Raw genomic sequence first — 7,587 nt, 5'->3', positions numbered from 1 at the left:
AAAGACTAAAGCAGGACTAAACCAGAGCTAAATCACGACTACTTCAGTTTTGGTCAGGTCTACCTTAGCTGGAGGATTTCCCAGGAATAAACCAGGACTAAACTAGTACTAAACCAGGACTACACCAGGACTACACCAAGACTAAACCAGAACTAAACCAAGACTAAACCAGAACTGAACCAGGACTAAGCCAAGACTAAACCACCAGGACTAAAACAGGACTGAACCAGGACTAAACCAGGACTAAACCAGGAGTACACGAGTCTTGGTCAGGATTCCTTAGCTGGAGCTTTTCTCTCATGGTGCATGTTTTGTTTTTGTGTTTTGTGAAAAGCTTGTCTGTCTCTTTGCAGTAGAGTTTGTGAAAATGAAGCTAGGGAACAGTAAAATGTGTCTTGGGGCAAAATATGAGAGTTGCCGGTGAAGCAGGACTGTCACAAACGCACAAACACACAAACGCACACGTGGAATAATGTGATGTGATGCAATGAGACCAGGTGGGAAGATGGACTCAGCTCAGCCTTTAAGCATCAAGATTAAAAAAGGCTCTGTTGTAAGTAAATGAACTTCATGTACACAGAGCTTTTCACAATCTTTTTGTGTTACATAACAATAAAAGACAAACACAATATATAACTTTAATCTATACAACTAAACTGTTGCATAACTCATCTTTCGATCCCTTCGATCTAGCATTTGAGATATTCAAGATAAGACATTTTATTTAAACCAAGCATGAACGTCTAATTTGGAGTATGTGCAATACTTTGTGCAATACTTGTGTATGTGCAATACTTTGGTTTCTGGTGCCGGGGGTAATGAGTAAACGATCAGTAGAGTGGAGGAAGATGGATGGATCTTGAGGAAGTGTAGGTTTAATGTTTGTTGTTTCTTACCATTGCTGGTATGTGCTGTCTGTTACATGACTTGTATTTGTTGTTTCTTACCATCGCCTGAATCCTTAACTTTACCATTGTTGGTGTGATTATGTTACACTGCCGAACTGTAACAGTGACTCTTTCTGTGCACTTGTAAATAGTTCATATAGTTTAATGCAAAATGTCTGAAAAACACAAAAGATAGCTCATTGTGTAATCTGTGATTATGAACAGTAGGGGTGAGATTAAATAAGTTTTCTTGAATCGTCGCATGTTGAGGGACTATTTTCTCATATATCAGTCCGCCGCTGCCGAACTTTCTATCAGGAAGTACAACTCACTGCTGCTGCTCAGACATAAATCCTTCAAATGCAAGGTTCATTTTACTTTTTAAATGATTCTATCAACACAGACATTCACATGGATGATATATATATTATATATATAATATATATATATATATGTGTGTGTATATATGTGTGTGTGTGTGTGTTTCTCACCTTCCACGGTGGTTGGTCTCTCACCCTCATTCAGTTCGGGTCCTCTGGTAGAGGTCTGGGAGCTTGAGAGTTCTGCGCAGTATCTTTGCTGTTCCCAGTTCTGCACTTTTCTGGACTGAGATGTCCATTGTTTTCTCAGTATCTGTTGTAGCCACTCTTCCAGTTTGGAAGTTACAGCCCCGAGTGTCCGATCACCACAGGCACCACTGATGCCTTCACTTTCCAGACTCTCTCCAGCTCCTCCTTGAGCCCCTGGTATTTCTCTAGTTTCTCGTGTTTCTTTTTCCTGATATTACCATCGCTTGGTATTGCGATGTCAACCACCACGGCTCTGCTCTGTTTCTTCTCCACCACCACTATGTCTGGTTGGTCCATCACCATCCTGTCCGTCTGTATCTGGAAGTCCCACAGAATCTTGGCTCGGTCGTTCCCCACCTTGATCCTGGGGTTTCCAGCCCGTACTCTGCACAGATGTTTACACTATGCCCGCCACTTGGTTCTGTCGCTCCATGTTTGTTTCCCTGCAGCATCTTACACCCCGCAGTTATGTGCTGGACTGTCTCAGGAGCCTCTTTGCACAGTCTACACCGTGGGTCTTGTCTGGTGTGGTAGATCTGGGCCTCTATTGCTCGAGTGCCCAGGGCCTGCTCCTGAGCAGCCAGGATCAGTGCCTCTGTGTGTCCTTCAGCCCTCTCTCTCTCTCTCTCTCTCTCTCTCTCTCTCTCTCTCTCTCTCTCTCTCTCTCTCTCTCTCTCTCTCTCTCTCTCTCTCTCTCTCTCTCTCTCTCTCTCTTCTCTCTCTCTCTCTCTCTCTCTCTCTCTCTCTCTATCTGCATCAATTATTATGATTATTTGTATATTTTTGTTATTTTTCATTGTTTGTGTGAATGTGGTGCATGTACATCCTGTTTTCCTGTGGGAGATGCATTTATAGAATGTTTCTGACTCCAGGAAGAATAGTTGCTGTTTTTCAGTAGCTAATGGGGATCTAAATAAAAACAAACAAAAACATGGACAGTCTGGTGTAATAATAGATTTGTTACAGGTGTTTTGTGGAGTGGGTAAGACTGTTTTTAGTGGCAGGAGAACTATGGCCATTGACATGCACTAGTCTAACACCAGTGACCTCTGCAAATACAAGGACTGGATAGAATATTTCAAAAAGTGTCTCCACACGTCTCCAACACTCTGACTCACTAGGAAATGAGACCCTATGTCCAAAATTCCAAACTGTCCCTTTAACTTAAAAATAAACTTACATAGGGGGCGATAACGGACCAAAAACCAACAAATGTGCCTTGAATCGACATGATATTTTGTAGTTTCCATGTGACCGCGTTAGAAAAGTATGTGTTTAGGTCCGTGGCATGAACAGTGTCAGTGTAGACTCTAAAATATGTGGTTTGATTTGGTGCACAGAGGAAAGCCTCATAGCTCAGATGCCTCTGCTGTGTCTCATCAACTCGCACAAGCACTTCCTCTACTGCTCTACAACAACAACACACACGTCTCCACGGATACGCACAGAAACAACTCACTGGGCTCTTATTTCCGTCTGGATATACTAGGACTAAACCAGGACTAAACAAGAATTAAACCAGGACTAAACTATGACTAAACTAGGACTAAACAAGAACTAAACTAGGACTAAATCAGGACCACAGGAAAAATCTAAAAGTAACTAAATTAGGACTAAAACGGGACAAATATAGTTGAGATGATGTTATAAAACATCAAGGACTAAACCAAATCCAGACAAGGGATCATTCATTTCATTCAGTGTAATGGAAGCCATTTTGAGGACTTTTGAGCATTTTTTGTTTTAGTGTCAGTTACTATGGCAACCAACCTAATATAACAACAACAACCGCATAACAAAACTACAACAACAAGTCATCAGAACTAAACAAAGACTAAACCAGGACTAACCAAGTGTGCAGCGTACAGTTTAAAAAGTATGCATTCTTACTGTGACTGGGGGCGCCTTTCCACAGTCCTGACCCGTAACTTGACCTGGTTACGTGCACCTGCTCGTCTCCATATTTTGGGCCAAAAGGCAGGTGACAGACCCTTCAGCAGAAACCAGACAGTCATAAAACCGAGCGCATTAAAGATTACATCAGGTCTAAAACAAAGGTTAGACCCACGGGGAGAAATTAAAGGACAGCACGATAAAAAGAACACTTCATTTGAAATAGAAACTTTATTAATCCCAAAGGAAATTTAAAAGTGTCCGGCTGCTTTCATACCGACAACATCTGATCATTAGATAAAAAAATCACTAAAACACCAAACAGTTTCTTGAAGACGGGGTATTATGCAAAACTGACATTTTTGGAGCGTTCTAACACATTATAACTTTGTCTCTCATCGAAACCGCGCATGAAGATGTTTTAGCTGTCATCTATGCATGTTTGAGTAATCTAGCGATCTCTTTCAGGCCCTATATGAACCCTCCTTTCTGTAAAATTCTGTACAAGGCTCCGCCCACAAGCCGACGCCCACCTTGCGCCCACAAGATAACTCTCCATAAATACACAAAGACATGATACAAAACGGCAGACGCGTAGCATTCTGCAGTGCAGGCGGGGCGATGCACCGGGGCCCACGGAACTTTGAGGGCCCATCGTGATCTAGGACTGGCCCGTCTCCCTAAACTCCGTACAGATGGTGTCAGCATTTCACTTCGGGCTGAGGGCACAAACTTTAGTGCCCAGACCAATGACATCACAGTCTCTGTTTATTTAGTGTAGTCTGATTGGACAACTGTTCTGTCACTCACGTCAACCTGCTGCGTCAACTCGTAACGGTTTCACGATTAGTGGCAGCTGCTACTTTAGCCTAAAGCTCCACACAGGAAATGGCGAGGAGAGAGTCAAAGAGCGACACACTGACAGACCCACCGCCGGGCTGGGGCTCTCGCTGCAGCCGCCGGGCCCAGGGCAGTCGCTTGCTGCTCTATCCGCCTTTGCCCACTCGTTTCTGGGTGTAAAAGTTTGACCTGAGCAGAGCGCAGAGGACATAATTCTACCTGATGTCCTGGTGCTGATATGGACTGGCCGTAATTTTCAGATTTAAGTGGGAAATGGGATTAAGACAAATTTTACAACCACTCTTACATTCGACTCTTGGACCTCATGCCACGGACCAGACTGGACCAGGATTTGGACCAGTTTCATCTCTTCATATTGGACAATAGACTTTTGGAGACAGAACCAGTGGGACAGTGGACAGAGGAAACACTCTGCTTCAGTCTCTAGAAAAGGTAAGAGGCTGGTTTTCATTAGTTTGCGGCAAATCTGAACATGGAGCCTCACAGGTAAATAGTGTTTTCACATCTGGGATACTGTCCTGAGGAAGTCGAACTGCAGATGGCGCTGTCGTCCTGCCTATGGGATGGCTGCGCCAAAACCTGTTTAAATCAGCTGACCAGACACATCACAGCAACATCACATGACTCTGAAGAAGAGCGCTAGTGAGCAGTCGAAACTGTCAGGTATGAAACAAAACTCTAGGTCTGAAAAAAGAACCTAATAACATAAAATATCGGAAGACCAAATGAATCTCATTGGAGTTTGAGAACCTCTTCTTTAAGAGAACTTCCACTGGCACTTTACACAAAGGCTACGTTTACACTGAAACGAATCACCGTATCGGAAATGATCTGCGTCCAGACACATCGTTTGTGTGTTTGCAAGTCTTCCCTGTTCACACAGCTTTGAGCAAATTTGTTTATGTTTAACAGAAACAAACTTAAAACTGCATGGTTAATTTGCATAAACTGATGCGGTTTAGCTTCTGTTGGACGAAAAGACATGACTCAGTGGAATATGAGTGTTCTTTCTGTGACAGAGGGGTGTTCTGCTGATGGTGAGTCTGTTCTGTGTTTCTGTCGTGTTGGAGATGGTTCATGTTAAACTTTTCAGAGATTATACATCTGCAGGTCGTACACACAGACACACGTTTATATGAATGGACATATATTCTAGCCTCTTAGTGTTTTGACAGTGAATTACTTGGCGGTGCACAGACCGACATCAGAGTATCAGTGTTTTCAGGCATCCACACGGTGCCGGATCAGATGTGCACTCAGATGAATTCGTGGGAGCTGGAGGCACCAGATCGTTCCATCTCTGGAACCCTTTTCAATCGGATTACACACTAGTGTGGATGGGGCCAAAACTGTGAAGAAAGTGGGAGAAAAAAAGAGGATTTTTAAACCTGTTTTTTCAAGTTTCTAACTGGAGTTACATTCTTTTACAAGTTTTGCAGTGGGATTTATCAGCCTCTGCACATTTAGCTCATCAAGACAAATACAGCTGCTTTTGTGCACTTTTATTAAGCAAACTTCAGCCACATGTCACAGTAAGAAGTTTATTGCCGACAGCAGCAGCCTTAATGAAATATGATCACAATGGATGAGTGACCGAAACCCAGTCCAAGTGCCTTCAAGACCGAGACGACCGAGTCCAAATGGCGTAATAAAACAGTCTTGAGGCCGATCTCTAGCCCAAGCCTACAGAAGCCGAGAGGTTTCACAACAAACGCAAACACTGCCACAAATACAGATGCAACAACACAACAAAAAGCCACCAAAAAAACAAAAAAAAGCCACAACAGAAATGACCGCGGGACTGTATTTTAATACAAATGGCGCAACAAATACAAACACCACAACACAAACGCACATGCCGTAACACATTAAAAAGCCACAACACATTAAAAAGCCACAACGGAAGTGACCGTGGGACTCTATTTTCCGACGGACCGATCAAGCGGCAAGTGAAGAAGAAGAACTACAATGTGAAACGAATAATGATAAATTAATAAATGACTTTTACTTGCGTTTCAAACTTCTCTGTTCCTTTACTTTTCACGTTGTAGTTCTTCTTCTTCACTTCCCGCTTGATCGGTCCATCGGAAAATAGAGTCCCGTGGTTCCGTACAAGACTTTTCTCGAGTACTACACACTTAATACCCCATAGAAGTCAAATATTGACACGTAATAACTGTTAAGCAAGTTTAAAGTGCCCTTGTGCTATGTCAGGTCAGAGACTTGTGTAATTTAATGACTCAGGAGACAAAGGGCTTTTATTTGGGCAGTTTCAATTCATTAAAAAAGGCTGACATGTTTGATATTATTCCCTCCCTGACCACTAGGAGGCTGCGAACCCTGCACAGAGATAACAGCAGTCTCAGCTCTGCTCCTGTTAAACCTGTGTTAGAGTCTATTACCTCCTCACACACACACACACACACACACACCCAGAGGAACATGTAAGGACAGGAGACAAAGGGTAAACAGGAGCAGAGGGCATTTCAGTCCAATTATTTAGATGATAGAACTAAACAGAGATAAAAGATCCTGTATTTTACAAAACAAAACAAAAAAAATAGTGTTGTACCTGTAGTTTAGACCTTTACAAAATGCCCTTCTCTCACATTTTAAAAGTGCACTATGTAACGTTTTTTGGGGGGTTGAGGGTCCATCACCCGGCTGTTGCTATGGATATGCCATTGCTTTGCCTGGAATGTTCCACAGTATGACTTTAAACAGCTCTACATTACTTTAATTCAGCTTCAGGTGGTTTTATAGCTCAAATACCTCGAAAAACAGACATTTTGACTGTGAACAGGGTCGCCTCTCCACAGATCTGGCCTGTATCTTGGTCTGGTGTGGTCTTCATGAAGATAGAAAGGATTTTAATGCCATACTGTGAAACATTCCAGTCAAAGCAATAACACCTCCATGAAGTTACACAATGCACCTTAAAAACTTCATTGTAAAGTTTTTACAGTGAATCCTGTTTTTTACAGCGACGTTGCGCTCACAGTATTTGAACCAGTAACACCGGGTGTTTGTTTATTGCTTCCAGTGGATTATCCAGCGTAAAAGTTTCCTCTTAAACCTTCACTTCAAATAGTCATAGATGGATAAGTTTAATGCCAATATGCAGAACATTTCAGGCAAGTGAAAACATCTCTGTAGAGACAAGAGGCATGAAAACACCAAGATTCCAAAATAGGCTTTAATACAAAATAACATAAACAAGTTAGTGTAATTCTATATCATTTATACACACATCAGTCTAACTATAGAAAATGAAACAATCGTACTGGGGTCTTATAGTACTTCTGGTTTGAATACATAGTGCTCTTGATCTGAATACGTAGTACTCCTGTATGAATACATAATAGTACTCCTGGTTT

Source organism: Boleophthalmus pectinirostris, unplaced genomic scaffold, assembly GCF_026225935.1.
Source record: "Boleophthalmus pectinirostris isolate CB_2022bp ecotype Guang Dong unplaced genomic scaffold, ASM2622593v1 HiC_scaffold_23, whole genome shotgun sequence".
Lineage (NCBI taxonomy): Eukaryota > Metazoa > Chordata > Actinopteri > Gobiiformes > Gobiidae > Boleophthalmus > Boleophthalmus pectinirostris.
This window is presented reverse-complemented; position numbering follows the sequence as displayed.